The sequence below is a fragment of the Alosa sapidissima genome, chromosome 16, assembly GCF_018492685.1.
Source record: "Alosa sapidissima isolate fAloSap1 chromosome 16, fAloSap1.pri, whole genome shotgun sequence".
Taxonomy (NCBI): domain Eukaryota; kingdom Metazoa; phylum Chordata; class Actinopteri; order Clupeiformes; family Clupeidae; genus Alosa; species Alosa sapidissima.
The window spans coordinates 2,535,925-2,536,642 of NC_055972.1; positions in this window are offsets into that span (position 1 = coordinate 2,535,925).

A 718-nucleotide genomic window follows, 5' to 3' on the forward strand; every position below is an offset into this window, starting at 1 on the left:
GAATAGGGGAAGCTCTGCTAAAAATGGTCAATTATTAAATTAATATTATTAAGGTGCTATATTGGTCTTTGAGGGCAAAAATTATCCCAAAACCCAGAATAGACCAAGCAGTAGGCTATAGAGTTGGCATGGCAGAATAGACCAAACAGTAGGCTATAGAGTTGGCATGGCAGAATAGACCAAACAGTAGGCTATAGAGTTGGCATGGCAGAATAGACCAAACAGTAGGCTATAGAGTTGGCATGGCAGAATAGACCAAACAGTAGGCTATAGAGTTGGCATGGCAGAATAGACCAAACAGTAGGCTATAGAGTTGGCATGGCAGAATAGACCAAGCAGTAGGCTATAGAGTTGGCATGGCAGAATAGACCAAGCAGTAGGCTATAGAGTTGGCATGGCAGAATAGACCAAACAGTAGGCTATAGAGTTGGCATGGCAGAATAGACCAAGCAGTAGGCTATAGAGTTGGCATGGCAGAATAGACCAAGCAGTAGGCTATAGAGTTGGCATGGCAGAATAGACCAAGCAGTAGGCTATAGAGTTGGCATGGCAGAATAGACCAAGCAGTAGGCTATAGAGTTGGCATGGCAGAATAGACCAAGCAGTAGGCTATAGAGTTGGCATGGCAGAATAGACCAAGCAGTAGGCTATAGAGTTGGCATGGCAGAATAGACCAAGCAGTAGGCTATAGAGTGGGCATGGCAGAATAGACCAAGCA